The sequence below is a fragment of the Cebus imitator genome, unplaced genomic scaffold (assembly GCF_001604975.1).
Source record: "Cebus imitator isolate Cc_AM_T3 unplaced genomic scaffold, Cebus_imitator-1.0 Scaffold78, whole genome shotgun sequence".
In the NCBI taxonomy this organism is placed as follows: Eukaryota; Metazoa; Chordata; class Mammalia; order Primates; family Cebidae; genus Cebus; species Cebus imitator.
The window spans coordinates 1,743,490-1,762,811 of NW_016107393.1; the positions used below are offsets into that span (position 1 = coordinate 1,743,490).

At 39.4% G+C, this 19,322-nt stretch overlaps 1 protein-coding gene across 17 annotated transcripts in view; it reads left to right on the forward strand.

Moving 5' to 3' along the window:
* Positions 1 to 19,322, forward strand: part of OSBPL6 (oxysterol binding protein like 6) — a 207,281-nt gene that overhangs the window by 81,039 nt on the left and 106,920 nt on the right. For 12 of the 17 annotated variants that reach the window (XM_037740026.1, XM_037740029.1, XM_037740035.1 and 9 more), the window contains exon 1: positions 14,003 to 14,313. The gene's annotated coding sequence lies outside the window, so the exon portion shown is untranslated. Of the gene's footprint in view, positions 1 to 14,001; positions 14,314 to 19,322 lie in introns of those variants that run through there. The other 5 variants (XM_017532670.2, XM_017532668.2, XM_017532669.2 and 2 more) reach the window with 2 other exon arrangements.

The following is a 19,322-nucleotide window of genomic DNA, read 5'->3' on the forward strand; positions in this document are numbered from 1 at the left end:
CTCTGTTATGTATCAGATTCTCTAATTTTTGCATTTTGATCCTTGGGTATTTAGCGTTAAAGGCGTATTACAGATGATGATGAAATGATCACTGTATTTGCAGGTCTTGAGAGTTCTTGATCCAAAGCCCCAGAGGCAAACAGTGTTATAAGTTTGCAGCAGGTGAAAGACAGGATCAGCTGTCTTATGACTTATCTAACTTGGAAGTATATTAAAGTACATTATCAGTTACAGGAATGGGAAGTCAGCTTTTAATGCACCACTGTTCGTAGCTCTTGGCAGATTACTAGTTGGTAAATGCCCTGGGAGTAGCATTACAATTCTCTTCTCTCAGCTTGCTTCACAAGAAAACAAGTCTCATTGCATATCTTTTAAACTGAAGTCTTTCTTCAGCAAAACTTATCTGAATGCATGTACTTGTCCATTTGGTTTAAACATTATTTTGACCTCAGTTTGCATGTGACCAACATGTTTCTACTTTAAAGAATGTATATAATGAATACTGTAGCAAAAACCACGAGCACCTGCCATGGGCATATGTGCACATGGTGCAGGCAGGCCTACAAAGATGGAGCAGTTGAATACATTGCCCTTAGAGAACATCCAGTCTTGAAAAGAAAAGACACGTGTCAATAACTTTGATCAAGATGGACTAAGGAAAGTCCCAGAGGTGCTGAGTGAAAGTTGTGAAAGTTTAAGAACCTGGATAATTACTTCCACTGAGCCACAGAGAATGGCTTCATGTCATCCAGACAGGGCCTGAAAAGGATGGGATTTGGACTTTGGAGATGTAATTGGAAGACTGTTCTAGGTAGAGGAAATGCGTAGAGTGGGCAAAGAGTGAATATGATTGTGGGAATTGCAAGACATTTCATTTGCTTGAAGATTTTTAGAAGTATATCCTGGAAGAGTAAGGTGGAAAGTTAGTTGAGGTAAGATCTTGGAGGATCTTTAATAGTAAAGCGAAGGAATTTTGGCTTTATTCTCTCTTTCCCTAGTTTCAATATTAACTTAAGTATTTTAACATGGCTGGGTGCTGTGGCACATGCCTGTAGTCCCTGCCTTGGGAAACCAAGGCAGGTGAATCATGAGAGCTTCACATTCACAGTTCAAGACCAGCCTGGACAACATGGTGAAACCCCATCTCGACAAAAAAAATAGCCAGGCATGGTGGTGCATGCCTGTATTCCCAGCTACTCGGGAGGCTGAGGTGGGAGGATCGCTTGAGCCTGGGAGGTCAAGGTTGCAGTGAGCTCAGATCGTGCCACTGCACTCCAGCCTGGTGACAAAGTGAGACCATGTCTCAAGAAAAAAGATAAATAAGTAAATAAAAGGTATTTTAACCTAAGATCTGATTACTATGCCATTAATAAACAGTAAAGTGATCCTTTTGGGAGTTGTTGGGGAACAAATAGTACTGTTTATACAACTGCAATATATATAGTATGGGTGAAAATAGCATTTTTTGGCTGAAAACTTTCAACAGAGGCAGCCCCAAATATATCGCATAACCATATCACTAGGAGAAAGTCAGCTAAGGCATACAGCGTGCACTTATTTTGATTTGTCCATAGATTTGATGATGTTGGGATCTACATTTCACAGCTTTTTTTCTTGGCCAGGTGTGTGTTGCTAATGCCTAATACCCCATATCTCTGGCAAACAAGACACCAGCTTGTTTGAAAGCTGAGTCATTGAGCTCCTTTTTCTTTCTTCTCAATTTCCTACTTAGCGTTTCCCCTTCACATTGGACACGTGGTAAGTAATGAGATGCCCATTGATTTGCTGCCCAGGGAAGAGCAGCTCTGGCTGTTTTCTATTCAGAGTAATTATTTTAGTGTACCTATAGTTTGCCTTGGAAATATTCTGAGCTGATGTTTTTAGTTATTGCAAGCTACTAAAAGAATTTTATCAGATAGGCCTGAAACACTTTTCAATTGATAAAAACATTAGTGAAAAGGGCCATCTTTGTTAATATTCTCTGGCTAATTAACTCGGTTGATTAAAGCTTGAGGCTTATGTGGGCTAGGTCAATTTTTTTTGCTCTGTGATTATCTCTTGCAAACTTGAGTCTTGGCTTTCAATAAATAATTACAATAATAGCAAGCACTTATGTAGTCTTAAGTGCTATACATAAATAAACTAATAAATAAACTGTACATAATAAACTAATTTAATCCTCAAAATAATCCCAAAAGGCAGGTACTATTACTCCTTCCATCTTCACAGATCATAGAACAGAAGCTATGTAACTTGCCCAAGGTCACATTACTGGTAATTGGCTGAGCCAGGATTTGAACATAGGCCTCAGGTCTTTATCATTGATCTCATTCAAATCCAGAGACACCAGTAAGGGTGTCCCTAGATTTAGTTAAGTAAACACAATGTGTGTCTACATATTTATGACTATGTATTCTCCATAATGTGGAAACTTTGACTATAAGAAATTTCAAACCTATATTTCAATATCCAGACACCAGAAATATACTTACATTCCTTTTGTTGTCCACATAATAGTATGTTTCAGATATAGGAGTGTGACTAGGATCAACTTAAATTGCAGATTTTACCCTGCTGAGCAGTTTAAAAATTGTCTTCTAGGACAGATTCCATGTTTTTTTTTTTTTAAATCAAGGACACACAAATTTTTATATTTAATTTCAGACACTTTCCTGAGTCTCTGAAGTGTACTCTTAGGTTCATAGATCATTTCCCCAAGCAATAGAGAGTAATTGAGCAAGAGGATAACGTGATCAAATCTATGTTTTAAGAAAGATAACTCCAGGCCGGGCGCAGTGGCTCAAGCCTGTAATCCCAGCACTTTAGGAGGCCGAGGCGGGTGGATCACGAGGTCAAGAGATCGAGACCATCCTGGTCAACACGGTGAAACCCCGTCTCTNTGGTGGCGCGTGTCTGTAGTCCCAGCTACTCAGGAGGCTGAGGCAGGAGAATTGCCTGAACCCAGGAGGCGGAGGTTGCGGTGAGCCGAGATCGCGCTATTGCACTAAAAAAAAAAAAAAAAAAAAAAAACACAAAAAAAAAAAAAAAAAAAAAAAAGAAAGATAACTCCGATGACAATGAAAGACGGCCTGGAGGAGATGATGATTGGGAGCAGAGAAATGAAATGGAAATGGAAAAATATTTTCTGGCATGATTTAAGGATACATAGTGATGTCACTAAGGAAACACAAGGAAAGGAAAGGGACAAGGGTAGAAAAATAATGGGGCCGGGTATGGTAGCTCACGTCTATAATCCCAGCACTTTGAGGGGCTGAGGCAGGTGGCTCAGTTGAGGCCAGGAGTTTGAGATTAGCCTGGCCAACATGGTGAAACCCCATCTCTACTAAAACTACAAAAATTAGTTGGGCATGGTCGTGGCGCCTATAATCCCAGATACTCACGAGGCTGAGACAGGAAAATCACTTGAACCCAGAAGCCAGAGGTTGCAGTGAGCCAAGATTGTGCCACTGTACTCCAGCCTGAGAGTGAATGAGTGAGACTCTGTCCTAATAATAATAATAATGAGTTTGATTTTTTGATTTTAATAATAATGAGTTTCAGGTGCCGTTGATATATTTCAATGGAATGGACAGTAGGAAATTGGAAATGCAATCTGGAAAAGGGGTCAGCATTGAGGAGACTGATTGAGCAGTCTCCAGCAAATGGTAGCGTTAAGCCCTCAGAGCAAGACAAGGTCACCCAGGAGAAGCCAAAAGGAGACAACAGGGCGGGGGTAGGGGGAAGGAGGAACCAGTAAAGCTGACTTGGGGAGAAGAGACTCAGGGGAGCAGCAGGAGCAGTATAGCATTTGAACAGTTCCCTATGCTGGACTGTTCTGAACACTTTATGTACATTAATTTGCTTAATCCTCAGGCAATTCATTGAAAGAGCTACGTTTTCCAGATGAGCAACCTGAGGCACAGAGAAGTAAAGTAACTTTCACAAGGTCACATAGCTAGTAAGTCACTTTCAATGGTAAATTAGCAATAGCATCATTAAGCAAATGTAATTAAGATAGTTTTTAACTTTTAAAGATTTAAATATAGATTAATAAGCTTTAATAGTAGCATTTTCTACTTCCCCCCTGCTATATCAAGTAAATATAGTATGATCATCATAATTCATGAGGGAAATATGATCTGAGACTTTCATAAATTTTCCAATTCCCTGGGCCTCTCTCAGGCAAAATATTCTGTCAAGATTCATGCAGTATTTTTATGTGATAGTTTAAGCTTTCCCTGAAGTTTTCTCTCAATTAAAAAGCATTGGTTGGAGCATCCCCTGAAATGGTTTCATGAGTCTCATTTTTATTTATTTTATTTATTTTATTTTATTTTATTTTATTTATTTATTTTTTTTCCGAGACGGAGTTTCGCTCTTGTTACCCAGGCTGGAGTGCAATGGTGCGATCTCGGTTCACCGCAACCTCCGCCTCCCGGGTTCAGGCAATTCTCCTGCCCCAGCCTCCTGAGTCGCTGGGATTACAGGCACACGCCACCATGACCAGCTAATTTTTGTATTTTTAGTAGAGACGGGGTTTCACCATGTTGACCAGGATGGTCTCGATCTCTTGACCTCGTGATCCACCCGTCTCGGCCTCGCACAGTGCTGGGATTACAGGCTTGAGCCACCGCGCCCGGCCCCGAGTCACATTTTTAAATATTTCTACTTAGAATAAATGTTGAGCTGTTTTAGCAGCAATCTGAGAGATCATCAAATTTTACATTTTTTTTTTTTTTTTTTTTTGAGATGATGGCTCACTCTGCTGCCTAGGCTGGAGTGCAGTCACGAGATCTTGGCTCACTGCAACTTCTGCCTCCCAGGTTCAAGTGATTCTCCTGCTTCAGCCTCCCAAGAAGCTGGGATTACAGGTGCGCACCACCATGCCCAGCTAACTTTTGTATTTTTAGTAGAGGTGGGGTTTCACCATGTTGGCCAGGCTGGTCTCGAACTCCTGACCTCAAGTAATCCACCTGCCTTGGCTTCCCAAAGTGCTGGGATTACAGGCATGAGCCATTGTGCCCGACCTTTACATTCTCTTTATAAGTTCCCCTGAACTTCTCTTTGTCTCCGTGAATCCATTGCTTCCTCAGAACCTCTTCATTTTGTTTTCTCTTTTATTACTTCACTAGAAGTGGAGATATTTTTATTTTTGGAGCCCATTTTCTCACAATAATTTTTTAAATCACTTCATCAGAGTTATGTGCATTGAGGAGCAAGAACAGTGAAACCATATCAAGCCACCACAGCTGAATTCTCTGCTAGGCAGGGATCAGCAAACTACAGTAGGTACCTACCACTTTTTTATAAGTAACGTTTTGCTGGAACATAGCCATGCTCATTCATTTACATATTGCCTATGGCTCCTTTCCTGCCACAGCAGCAGGGTTGAGTAGTTTCATCAAGGGGTAGGCTGCATAAAATCTAAAATATTTACTGATCTGGACCTTTACAGAAAAAGTTTTCTAACTCTTTCTTTAGAGCATACTCCTTTCAGAAGGTTAGGATGTGTCCTAAGCATGTTTATAATGCTTTGGAATTAATGAAGTTTTTTTTTTTGGGATGGAGTTTCGCTCTTGTTACCCAGGCTGGAGTGCAATGGCGCGATCTCGGCTCACCGCAACCTCCGCCTCCTGGGTTCAGGCAATTCTCCTGCCTCAGCCTCCTGAGTAGCTGGGATTACAGGCACGCGCCACCATGCCCAGCTAATTTTTTGTAGTTTTAGTAGAGACGGGGTTTCACCGTGTTGACCAGGATGGTCTCGATCTCTTGACCTCATGATCCACCCGCCTCGGCCTCCCAAAGTGCTGGGATTACAGGCTTGAGCCACCGCGCCCGGCCCAATGAAGTTTTTTTAATAAATTTTTTTTTTAATTTTTTAAAATAAAATTTTATTCAATTGAATAATAGAACCGTTGAGCCATTTCTGTGATATTTATTCTTTGGATTTCACACAGATGTTGTCAAGGGAGTAATAAAATTTCAGATTCCTTTAAATAGCCTCTACTCAGAATTCTTAGCTGTATTATCAGTCATCTGAATTTTTGTCAGCATTAACAGTACTGTTTAATTTGGGGGAAAAAGAATCTTTGAATGGTTAATAAATGCCAGATCCTTCCTGTGCTTGGGTTTTGAATTTCGAAGAAAGAAAACACTTTCCCTACCCTCAGATATATAATGTCAATTAGATCTAAGTTATATGCAAACAAAAACATTCTAAAAAAAATTGGCTAAATGATAGAACTGTGATAGATTGAGAAAATTATGTTTGTGTTGAGCAAATTCGTTTATTAGTGTATATAGTTTATTAGCATTTATAAACAAAATATCTTGTTATACTTTGATCATGTTTCTGAAAATAATGAATGTTTTATTTCTCACTGACTATTTTGCTAAGACAAGAAATATGTGAGAACATCTAGGTTCACCTTCTGTCCTGTCCACTGTTAGTTCTTGGTTTGTCCCCTCCTGTTGCCTTCATCCTCCCTTCTGATCTTCTGAGGTTCTTGCTTGCCTTTTTCCTCCCGTTTGTTCCAGGGCTGGATCTCCCTCCTGAAGTACAATCACGTGGCTCTCCTGTTCTGAACTTTGCCCCTGTTCTTTACAGCCCACACAGTGAAATTCAGTCTCTCGCCAGCATTTAAGACCTTCCACACTGTTCCAAACCTTTTCTCCAGCTTCCCCTCCCCTACTCTCCTCCTTTGTCCCCTAAGCTCTGAGCATTGGAACTACACTTTCCCATCTCTTGATTTTCATACACTTTTCTCACTGTTTGAGATGTCCTTTATTCATCCCTCCTGTCCGTTTTCTGCCTGATCTACTCATCTTTCAAATGTCTCCTCTTTTGAGGAACTTCTTCTGAACTGATTCTCCCCCAGCCCACAAACGCCAAGCCAGAGTTATTATTTTCATGCTATGAATATTCATAGCACATACTCTGCTTTTGTAACTTAAAAAAAATTATTCACATACCTTTTCCTGTTATCTAGGGCTCAAACTCTAAATTTCTTTTTGTTGATTGTTACATTTCTAGATCCTCTTTAGTGTCTGGTTTTAATGTTTATATATAGTAACTACACAATTTGATTATTTAATCGATAATTAGTGATGGATATGAAAACTCTGATATGTTATTTCAGCTTGTGAATTTTAACTTCTTTGATATGTAGTAGCATTAATGAGATAAGATACCTTTTTTTTTTTTCTTTCTGGTGCTCAGATTCAAAGAGATAAGATACCTTTCTGAAGTTAAATGTCTTTTGCTCTTTACTCATTAACAAGAAAGCCACAGTAGTTACTAGGTAAGGATGAAGTTTATGTTTCTTCTTCAGGAAGTTACCCCAGCACAACCTGTTTTCATAAAACCTATTGAGTTGTGGCACTTAAACTATATTCTCCAGAGACTTAGACACCCTTAGTAAACTTGAAACTTTCATAGGTAGGAAAAGAAAAATCCATTTTTGTCTAAACATTGTTGCCCATGGGAAAAAGCAAAACAATTATCTTTTCACTAACTAATGCAGTTAATGGTGGCAACAGACAAAGTGGGCAAGACAGTAAAAATCGTGTTGTACTGTGTATTGGGCTGCAGTTTTCTAGAAAAGCAATTTAGGATGTTGAACCCTAAATTAAGACAAATCCTTCTTTGTAGAAATGGTGTGAGCATTGAAATAAAACCATGGCCCATTTAAGTGAGAAAATGATCAAAAGTGTCTCGTGTTTTGTTTTTGGTATGAAATAGACTTTGCTATCGAGATTACACAGATAACTCTTCTGGTTGTCCTTACTATTTTAAAGAATCTTTATTATTGTACAGAGTGCTGGGGCTTGCTTTATCTTGTCTCCATTTTGCGTTGTATGCATTTACTTAGTAGCTACATAGGAACGTCTAATCTTTGGTAGAATACATCATGGTCTCTGATGGACTTGGGCAAGGAGAGGAATGTGCAGGGAATGCACTAGACAAGAACATGTGGGCAAAATCCAGGCTGTGGGAGGATTAGTCACATAGCTTAAAGCAAAAATTCTGTTGCAAAGATCATGGATCATTTGCTTCCTGAATGAGCGATTCAGAAGGAACCATTGCCAAATCACTAAATTCTCCTGAATGAGATTTTCCACAGACACCCACTGGTTAGTACTGGTTAGTGTTGGAAAACTATTTAAATCATCCTTTTTAATCTTTACAACTTTTATTTATTAATGACTTAGAAAGAGAATGTTAGGATCCTTTTTTGATCTACAGAGGATATGTTTAAATAGAACATGATTCCTATTGCGAATGTGTTTCTGTTAAAACCAGATATGCTGTATGAAAAGAAAACACACGCCTGCACATGCACACACACACACACACACACACACACACACACACACACATTAATTTTGGTTATACTTTTTAAAAGAAACAGAATCTTCCTTTTTCTGAGTATATTTCTTAACTAGGGTATTTGTGAACTATGGCTTTAAGAATTAATCGTCAATGTATTTTGGTACAAGCAGTAATCAGACTTGAAATTTATACGCTTATCACCTTTGGACTTCTACCCTGCACGCAGTTTATATGCAAGGTAAAACAATATCCAGTATAATTTCTTTCTTTCTTTCTTTTTTTAAGACAGAGTCTCACTCTGTTGCCAGGCTGGAGTGCAGTGGTGCAATCTGTTTACTGCAACCTCCGCCTCCTGGGTTCAAACGATTCTCCTGCTTCAACTTCCTGAGTAAATGGGACTACAAGCATGCGCCACCACGCCTAGCTAACTTTTTTTTTTGTATTTTTAGTAGCGATGGGGTTTCACCATGTTGGCCAGGATGGTCTTGATCTCTTGGCCTCATAATCCACTCGCCTCGGCGTCCAAAAGTTCGGGGATTATAGGTGGGAGCCACCGTGTCTGGCCAACCCAGTGTAATTTCTTAATTGAAATGAGGTTGAATTGCCACTTAGTGAACACTGGCTTTCTAATTAACTTAATATATGTCACCTGGAAATTTGGAATGTGAATGTGACTATATAAAACTGTGTGTCCTAATCAAGCTTTTGAAGCTGAATGAACACAAATGTTTCTCATTTTTTTGGCTTGAGTAACTATCAGAGATGATGGGTTATAACTGGACCATGTGTTGATAATGTGGTGGTAATTTTTAATTCAGAGTACTTAGTTTCCCTGGAGGTTATATTGGGTACTACACTTCATCTTGGTTGTCTTTTTGAAGGTTGTACAGAATATTCACAGGAACATTAATTTTAGTTGCAGAACAAGCCAAAACCTCTGTTGTTGTTGGGTTTTTTTTGACATTTTATAGGCAATGTGTGAAAACATACACTTTTGTGCACTTAATAGCAAAATGGACAACAATAGATTGGTTTCTTACAAAATACATGTAGGTCAAAACCTTGTACATTTCCATTTTAAACTCTAACACACAGTAAATGTGAGAGTTAAAAATTGTATGCAGAGCTGTATAAATGTCTTTTTTTGAGAAGTGTCTGTTCATGTCCTTTGCCAAATTCTTAATGGGGCTGTTTTTTTCTTGTAAGTTTAAGTTCCTTGTAGACTCTGGTTATTAGACCTTTGGCAGAGATGGATAGATTGCAAAAATTTTCTCCCATTTGTAGGTTGTCTGTCTGCTCTGATAATAGTTTCTTTTTCTGTGCAGAAACTCTTTAGTTTAATTAGATATCATTTGTCAATTTTTGCTTTTGTTGCAATTGCTTTTGACTTTTATTTATTTATTTATTTTGCAGTGGAGTCTCACTCTTGCCCAGGCTGGAGTGCAATGCACGATCTAGGCTTACTGCAACTTCCACCTCCTGGGTTCAAGCAATTCTGCCTCAGCCTCCCTGGTAGCTGGAAGTATGGGCATGTGCCACCGAGCCCCACTAATTTTTGTATTTTTTATTAGAGAGAGGGTTTTGCCATGTTGGCCAGTCTGATCTCTAACTCCTTACTTCAGGTGATCCACCTGTCTCGCCCCTGCACTCCACCCCGCCCCCCACAAAGTGCTGGGATTACAGGTGTGAGTCATGTACCCAGCCACTTTTTTTTTTTAATTGCATTTTAGGTTTTGAGGTACATGTGAAGAACATGCAAGATTGTTGCATAGGTATACACGTGGCAGTGTAATTTGCTGCCTTCCTCCCCCTCACCTATATCTGGCATTTCTCCCCATGCCATCCCCCCCCAACTCCCCACCCCGCGCTGTCCCTCCCCTATTTCCCCGCAACAGACACCAGTGTGTAGTGCTCCCTTCCCTGTGTCCATGTGTTCTCATTGTTCAACACCCGCCTATGAGTGAGTACATGCGGCATTTGATTTTCTGCTCCTGTGTCAGTTTGCTGAGAATGATGGTTTCCAGTTTTATGCATGTCCCTACAAAGGACACGAACTCATCGTTTTTGATGGCTGAGTAATAGTCCATGGTGTATATGTGCCACATTTTCCCTGTCCAGTCTATCATTGATGGGTATTTGGGTTGGTTCCAGGTCTTTGCTCTTGTAAACTGTGCTGCAGTGAACATTCGTGTGCATGTGTCCTTATAGCAGAACGATTTATAATCCTTTGGATATATAACCCAGCCACTTTTGATGTTTTTGTCATGAAATCTTTCCCTGTGCCTACGTCCTGAATGGTATTGCCTAGATTTTCTTCTAGGGTTTTTATAGTTTTAGGTTTTAAGTCTTTAATCTGCATTGAGTTAAATTTTGTATAAGGTCTAAGGAAGGGGTCCAGTTTCAATTTTCTGCATAGAGCTAGCCAGTTCGCCCAGCATCACTTATTAAATAGGGAATCCTTTCCCCATTGCTTGTTTTTGTCAGGTTTGTCAAAGATCCTATGGTTGTTGATGTGCAGTCTTGTTTTGGAGTTCTCTATGCTGTCCCATTGGTCTGTGTGTCTGTGTTTGACACATGGATGGAGCTGGAAGCCATTATCCTCAGCAAACTAACACAGAACAGAAAACCAAACACTGCATGTTCTCACTTATAAGTGGGAGCTGAACAATCAGAGCACATGGACACAGGGAGGGGAACAACACACACTGGGGTTTGTTGTGGGGGGTTGGTGGGTAGGAGAACATCAGGAAAAATAGCTAATACATGTGGGGCTTAATACCTAGGGGACTGGTTGATAGGTGCAGGAAACCACCATGCTACACATTAACCTGTGTAACAAACATGCACATCCTGTACATGTACCCTTGAACTTTAAAAGGAAAAAAATTGTGCACATGAAATTAAGGTTCAGTCCCTGCTTCCCAGAGTGTACACAGTGTGGTAGGAGAGACACAGTCCACACATGAAACTGCAAGGCCAGGACAGCCTCACACAAATAGTACTGACCAAAAGTACTCAGCAGCTTCTTATTCCTAACTGGGAAGATTGGTGAAGCAGTTGGGAGTTTTAGTTTTGAGCTGGATTTTGAAGAATATATTGGCAAAGACTACGGTGAAAGAAGTAAATGGATGCTCCTTGGGCTAAGGTTTGATTTACCTAGGCAGCAGCCAAGGACAAACCACACAGCAGATGTGATGTGATGGAAGAGGGTAGAGGAATTCCCTAGGTATGGTTAGTGAGATTCAACCTGTCTTATCCCTCCCCTCTGCTGCTGCTTAGTGGAGGAAACGGGAAGAAAAGGAAGTCTTAATCTTACCCCCATGGTCTTCTGTTCTGCTTTACCTTCCCACTTGCCATTTTAGAATGCTAACAACTTATGGAGAATCAGACTAGAACAGAGGAATGGGGGTGAGTGAGCAAAACGAGCTGCAGGGTAGCACAGAAGACTCTTTAGCATGTCTTTTCCTTTTTCTCTTAGTTTATTAGTGTCTCCTCCATTCCCAAAGCTTGGCAGAGTTCATCATAGGAAGGAGCAAAGAAAAAGTGGCTAAGGGGGTTTCTGTTTTTGTTTTTTTTTGTTTTTTTTAAGATGGGTTTTTGCTTTTGTTGCCCAGGCTGGACTGCAATGGCATGATTTCAGCTAACTGCAACTTCCGCTTCCTGGGTTCAAATGATTCTCCTGTCTCAGTCTCCCAAGTAGCTGAGATTACAAGCACTCACAACCATGCCCAGCTAATTTTTGTATTTTTAGTAGAGACGGTGTTTCACTATGTTGGCCAGGCTGGTCTCCAACTCCTGACCTCAGGTGACCTGCCCACCTTGGCCTCCCAAAGTGCTGGGATTACAAGTATGAGCCACTGCGCCCTGCCTGCTAGGGAAGTTTCTCTGGCTGACTATTCATGTTCTGTCTGCCTATAATTAAATGAGATTAAAGAGCATAGATTGATAGTGTTCACAGAAAATAAAAAGATGCAATGCTGAGCATACAAAAAGAACCCTGATGGACCTTAACCTTAGTATTCAATGTCATCATCATAATCAACAATTAAATTTTATTCAGGACTTACAAGGTACACAGAATTGTCTTACAACACAGTAGAATTTTTTTTTTCTTTAAAGAAGTGGAAGGGGAGTTAGAACAAAAACTTTTGCAGAATGATGGTACTTAAGGGAGCAATCATGGCACCAGATGCTGGCTGAACATACACCTTTTGTAGTTTCATTAAGTCATAGTCTTACAATATGTGTGTGTATACATGTGCTTGTGTGTCCATTTTCCCCTTCTCAATAAGAAAAAAAGGAAAACTAAAACAGAGTGAAAGAATAGGCTTGAAAAAAGAAATCAAACCTGGGGAGTGATTTTTAAAGCTATCTTGTGAATAAACAAGCTTGCTAGAGAGGTTTATGGCTGGAAGGAAAAAATATCTGTCATGTTTCAGGATCAGAGAGTAACTTCTACTTTGGATTACTTGTCAGATTTTTCTTTTATCTTATGGTGAATTTGTTTATTATCTTGTGAAAATACTGTGGTGCAGTCCATTTGTGTTGTCATAAAGGAATATCTGAGGGTAAGTAATTTTTAAAGAAAAGAGGTTTATTTGGCTCATGGTTCTACAGGCTGTGCTAGAAGCATGGTGCCAGCATCTGCTTCTGATGAGGACCTCAGGCTGCTTCCACTCGTGGCACAAGGTGAAGGGGAGCTGTTATGCAGAGATCACACAGTGACAGAGGAAGCAAGAGAGAGAGAGAGAGAGGAGAAGGGGAGGTTCCAGGTTCTTTTTCAACAACCAGTTCTTGTGGGATATAAGAGTGAGAACTCATCCCCCAGAGTGGCACTGAGCTATCCATGTGAGATCTGCTCCTGTGACCCAGACACCTCCCCCCAAGCCTCACCTCCACCATTAGGGATCACATTTCAACGTGAGACTTGGTGGAGCCAAACAAACTATATCTAAACCATAGCATACTCTTTCTTTGCTTTTTGAGAAATTATGTTAAGTTGAAACTATGTTCTTTGATAGTGTGTATAGAGTCCATTCTTCTTGCTAGAGGATTGTCATAGGAATTTGGCTACAATTCTCCTCTTCAATTAGAGACTGTTAATGGGTCTTTATCAGGGCACTAGGGATTGTACATCTACGTGCATGTATGATGAAATCACTTCATATTTACTGTTTTTAAAAACCCGTGGTGGCTCGTACCTGTAATCCCAGCGCTTTGGGAGGCCAAGGCAGGTGGATCACCCAAGGTCAGGAGTTTGAGATCAGCTTGGCCAACATGGTGAAATCCCATCTCTACTAAAAATACAAAAACTAGCTGGCCATGATGGCACGTGCCTGTAATCCCAGCTACTTGGGAGGCTGAGGCAGGAGAATCACTTGAACCTGGGAGGCAGAGGTTGCAGTGAGGCGAGATCGCACCATTGCACCATTAAATATGCCTGGGTGTCACATATTTAATTGGAGGGCTGAATGTGGTTCTGGAAAATATATTTTGTACCCTTTTAGGAAATATTTGCTGTATCACTTGAGAGTTTTCATAGTCCAAGCTCTGGGTAAGACGTAAATTATGAATGTTACTGATTACTGAGAAGGTCAGTGGTTATGTCTTTGAAGTTACATAAAAGTGAACAAAGGAGATAAAAAGCTGAGGCACGTAACCATGTGAACTTCCTCTTAAAAAGATAAATTGGAAGAAATTTTCCGATTGGCCATAGGCAGTCCCCCTGAGAGGCTCACCGAAGTTCTGTAAAGATGCACTATATGCCTGTAATCTCTCTTTTTCAGATTCTGCCACTTACTGGGAAAACAGCAACAGAAGGATATTAAGGAGCTGCTCCTGTAATTTACCAAGATAGCCCCAGCAAGGTCAAAGACATATTGTGTCCCAAAGAGAAAAGCTGCAGGCATCTGAGGATAAACCACTGTGAAACAGCTTTGACCATAAAGCTGACTTGGAAGACTTTGACTCCAAGGTGCAAGGTGAGTTAGAAGAACACGAGCTTAAAATTAAAAGCAGGGTTAGATTAGGCAGTGCTTAATAATAGCAAAAGATTAGTGAGACATCACAAAGTCACAGGAAGATAATTCTTTATTTCTCTTATTTGTATGTCAGATCTTAAAATAATATGTCATAATCCTCATAATAAAAAGTTCTGAGTTTTTTTTTTAAGGATAGGAAGTAGAAAAATGTGAAAATATTTGGTAACCATTTTCTGTTTCCTATATGTAGTCTGGCATCATGTGGTAATGTGATACTGATTTTCTTTTCCCTTCTTAGGCAATGAACATGCAGACCTAAACCTTAAAATAGCCAAAATGTTATTCTTGCTTTTTTTAATATACATATCCACAAATCCACATGTGACTACATGTACACATTCTTAAAATGCATCCAGTTTTTATAATCTTCCATAGTAGACAGTGAGACAGTCAGCTTTTCTCTTTGCCTATAAGGCTGAAGTGGCTAATGTGGCACTAGTAATACTTTCTGTGGTCTCTTTATCATCTTTGATATTTGCAGTTATTATTTTAGAGCCACTTGATATATACTATTTGATATCTTAGGTGTAGTGAGTTTGTGGTCTTCACAACTTAGCTGCACCCCTCAGGGTTATCCAGAGCTTTCTACTTCAAAGTCAGCCATCGCCAGGGTGAAAGTTTGTGGCATTAATCATCTTCGGGAGCTTTTTGCAAGCTGCACATCTTCAGTCAAACCTTATTTTCCATGGGCACAGGGGTGGTGGTGGTAGTGGTGATTATAATTCAGACATATATAATTTGGGGAAAGCTGCTTTTGTACCCTGATGCCACTCCCGCCCTTTCCTAGCATAGACTGGTATCTCTTGGTACAGCAGGAACCAAGGCTCAGTAATTTAGTGTAATCATTGTTATATGAGAAGCTTTCTCTTTATTATTGTATTGTTTGAAAGTATGTTTTAGATTAGAGCTTGCAAAGTAGCCCACAGGACAAATTTTTTACTGAATTTTTTAACCTGTAAACATTTTCTTTTTATAAAAAAATTAATTTGAAACATTTGAGAATCTGGAAACTTCACATAAAAATCAGATAGATTAAATATCTGGCTTCTCTTGGAAGATTAAAAATCTGGTCTTGTTACTATCAATGACTGCACTTTGCTAGTATTCTGCATTCCCTAAATATTTAACTGAACCAATCTTTCAGATTATGGCACCTGCCTGCGACATGTAGGCTTTTGAGTTCAAGAGTCCTGCGTTAAGCATCAATTTCTTCTGCTCTCTGTATATGAAGTCACTTTTATGTACTATATTACATAAAAGGAATATAATAATTTAGTGTTTATCCTCTGCCATCATTTTAGCATTTACTATTTTATATAAACTATATGAGCTTTGAGAAGTTGACACTTGCCAGCCAGGCTTACCTATGAAGTAAGAAGACTTTTCCAAGATAAGACGTTTCAGGCTATGGGCTTAGTTAGGAGATCTAATTTTCATAGTGATGTGATCTGCATAATTTTTCCAGATGTTGAGGGTGTCATCTCAGAGTCTAATATTTCATGAGCTAAGAGTTCAGTTGTCTGATCTGATTGTTTTGGTTCCAGGGAAGTAAACTGATTCACCAAGCAGGCTTCTTTTTGAATGATCCCTGTAGGGATTTAGAGTCCATTTTATATCCCCTCACTCATTCTGGACACCAAGGTGGCTCAGTGAACAATAATGTGTGCAGAACTTTTAGCAGTGAGATATCTTGCCGTCAGAATTAGACATACCTCCGTCACAGCGAGTCATAGTTAATCACAAACTTGTCTTTCCCCATCTTGGATTGCTGTATATTGTTGCTAAGTGAAATTCATTCAGTAATGTTTCTGTCAATTTCATACTGAAACAAATGTTTATATGGTAATAAAATACTTTACCCATGGAAGCATTTCAAATCAAAGGTCCTTATGGGCATAGCGTTTCTGTGCCTTCATTAGCTAAACTCAAATGTCGGGGAACTGACATACTCCCAAAACAATGGTTCTTCTTCTTATTATTTTTAAACACATTATTTTTTACTAAAACAAGATTTATGGATATTTTCCCACAGTGTATTTTGAGTCCAACTGGTAGTGCCTGTTACTGAGGCCACAGGGTATCCATTTTTACCCCCCTAGATACATCAGACACATTGTAAATCTCTTCTTGATTGGTATCTGTTTTTAAATATTAAGGCAAACAGGAAAGAAGGCCAATGGATGGGATTTTTATTTTGGGTATCTTAGTGTCTTTCTGCTTGCATTACTTTGCTTCATCTCATGGATTTTCTTAGATTAACATTGCCTAATACTTGATCACATGCAGGGGTGAAATATGCATGAGTCCCTTTGCTATTAAGTTTAAGTTCATGGAAATAAAGTACCTGGAAATTTGTTTCCACATATTTGCTGAGTTATGACTTGACTCCAGGAGAAGGAAACTAAACTATTTTTTGAAGGGGAAATTCAGATGATTAATATCTCATTTTCTACATAAATTTTGTTTGTTAGGTTCACAGAGCCCATCTCCCCCCATGCCCCCCAAAAAAAAGAAAGAAAGAAATTTGTTTGTTTTTATTGCCCTTTGGTCAGAGGAATTAGAGAGTGTGTATGCATGTATACTCAGAAATGCTTTCAGAAAACCCCCTTATCTCCTTTTCTTGGAGTTCCTATTATCAGCTTCACATTCCATTTCCCTTAACTCCCTGAGGAAGTGACAACCAAGACTGAAAAAATGAGGAAAAAATGTAGGGAGGGCTTAGGAGCCGTTATTGACATATAAAATGGGTTGAAATGTGGTTTTTTTTAAAAAAAGTAAAACTAACCAGTGAGCAAATATAACATGGTTGAGCAAAAACTGGAAGAGGAGAAAGAGTATTCAACCCAGCCATGATGAGGAAGCTGCCATTCTCCTTTTTATCGTTTGTGGGTCATGAGACATCCTCCTGGAGGAGTGGAATGGAGAGAAGAGCAAGCATGAGTTACCAGTGCAGACGCCATTTCCCCTGCCCTCTTTCTTCCTGTCCTGGGCTTTCCCTCAAGTTGCAGGGGGTTTCTTCTGCTCAAGGATCACTTAATATGAAGAGCTAAAGGACACAAGGGAGGTGGCAGGCCAGTAGCCACCTCCTCTCTCCAGGGAAAAGGAGTGAGACCCCAAAACTTCTTTCTCGCCTGTTGAAAAAAATGGGAACAAAGGAGGAACAAGGGAAGATTCTTGGTCTGGAGAGAAGGGCTGTGCTCCAGGCCGGCTCTCGCCTGTGCATTGTCCTTCTCATTGTGGTTGGTGAGATTTTAGAAAAATGAGTCACCCAAACACCTGAAAGATTTAGACCAGTTCTGAAAAATAAATTGTACCTTGAATACATATTCAGTAGAAGTATAACTGTATAAGTAACTAAGTGGGAGGAAAAAAAGGAGTATACTGTTAATATCAAGGTTTTAATATATAAATAGTAGGAAAAAGGGACGTTGTTTTGTTCTCTTTATTTTTTTATTTTTTGAGACAGCGTTTCACTCTTGTTGCCCAGGCTGGAATGTAGTTGCTCAATCTTGGCTCACTGCAACCTCTGCCTCCAAAGTTCATGTGATCCTCCTGCTTCAGCCTCCTGAGTAGCTGGGATTACAGGTTCCTGCCACAATGCCTGGCTACTTTGTGTATGTTTAGTAGAGATGGGGTTTCATCATATTGGCCAGGCTGGTCTCAAACTCCTGACCTTGTGATCCACCTGCCTCAGCCTCCCAAAGGGATTACGGGCGTGAGTCACCATGCCCGGCCGATTTTTGTTTTCTAAATTTTGAAAATACCTTTCATTTAGAAAAAATTCAAACTTATAATTTTATATAAGAATAGCATAATGAACAACTATATGCATACACTCAGATTCATCTATCTTCTTCTCCATTTATTCAGGAATTATTAGAAGTAGACATCACGTCTTACCCACCCCTGCATTCTCCAGTAGGCATATCTTAATATGCACATTTTCCTACAGAACCATATTACCATGTCACACCTAGCAATATAAACACTACTTCTTTGGTATCATCTACTACTCATTGGATATTCAGATTTCCCTGATTATCTCAAAGTTCTCTTTTTATAGTTGGTTTATTTGAACCAGATCTGAAGAAGAGCATACATTTCATTTGGCTATTGAGTCCCATAAAACTCTTATCTAGAATATTCCCTTTCTTTTCTCAAGGCATTCACTTTTTGAAATAAAGCTACTTTGGCAATAGAACATTCTACATACTGGGTTTGGCTGATTGTTGTTACTTAACTTTTTTCTCTATTACTCAAATTTACTAGAACTTGGAAGTTAGCTCAAGAGGCTTGATTGGATTCAGATTTAACTATTTTGGCAAGAATTCTGCTTTTGCTGTATATTTTATGGAGTACCACCTCAGGAGGCACATATGGTTTGGTTACCCCACTTTTAGTGATGCTATCATTGGACCATGTTTCAGAGAGGAACATCCTGATCCCCCTATTGTGAAGTTCCCCCATCTGTTTTTTTTTAACTTCACAATTTTGTTAACCAATAATAATTGCCTGAATACATTATTTGATTAGGGGTTATAAAAATGGTGACCCCCCCTTCTCCATCCTATCATTCCTTCTTCATTTGTTAGCTATCATTCTTTTACAAAGAACTTCCATCATCAGCTAGTATTTGGTGGCCCTGAAATACAGCTCATACAGGAAGGGCAGGGTGAGTGCTTAATATTTCCCTAGTAATTGACAATATCAGAGTTGGTGCTATAGTTTCCTCAAAGGTGATATTATCTTTATATTTATACTTTTTAGGGAGAAACTTTACTTTTTTTAAAAGAATCATTGTAAATTCATGGATTTAAAAAAAATATTTGTTATGTTTTACACACTTAATTGTAGTGTTTTTATTTTGTTTTGTTTTTCATTTTGATGCTCAAACAAAACCTTCTTTATTCATTGGGAGCCCTTTCAACCTGGCTCCTGTGTATATGTGT